Genomic DNA, 693 nt, shown 5'->3' with positions numbered 1-693 from the left:
TACATTATTATTTGTTGTAACTTTCAATCCTCACTGAGATAGTGGCATAAGCAATTTTGCTTTGAAACTGACATGTTTAGCGGTTTCATTTTTTTTTTTCCCATTGGTTTACAGTTTAACATTACAAAGGGAATGCATGTGCCCTTACAGTTTTTTTTGTGTTTAAAATAAAAAACAATCAACGTTGTCCATGCATTACTGGTGTTTGCTTTGTATGTTTTGAAGGGTTTCATTTTATCCAGGAATTTATCCTATCTTGTATCTAAACCTACAACAAATATAACTGCTTACTTTTTTTTTTAACCTTTTTTTTAATTTTAATTACTTTATATACATACACCATCCATTGCGCTGAGACCCTTAGCTTCACAGGGCTTGCTGTTATGTTGGCTTTTTGGTATGCTGTATATTGGAGCAGCAATTTCTTTCCTACCTAAGCCAGGAAACCCATTTATCATAAAAGGAAAGTGTAACTAGTGTTGAATGTTCTAAAGGGCTTAAAGCCTTTCAATATTAGCGTCTCTGTTCGCACTTTTACAATCATGCATAAGCTGTTTTACTGCAAAATATACGTTTTTGTATTTAAGTTGCTGTTTTATACTGTAGCTTATATTTTCCGTATGAAAAAACAAATCGATGTGAGCATAATATGATACTAAGCCCTATGAGTTTAGGTGAACTTTACAAGTAAGC

The sequence above is a fragment of the Nanorana parkeri genome, unplaced genomic scaffold, assembly GCF_000935625.1.
Source record: "Nanorana parkeri isolate BGI_ZX_2015 unplaced genomic scaffold, ASM93562v1 scaffold262, whole genome shotgun sequence".
Lineage (NCBI taxonomy): Eukaryota > Metazoa > Chordata > Amphibia > Anura > Dicroglossidae > Nanorana > Nanorana parkeri.
The sequence above is the reverse complement of the archived record's forward strand: the minus strand, read 5'-3'. Positions refer to the sequence as shown.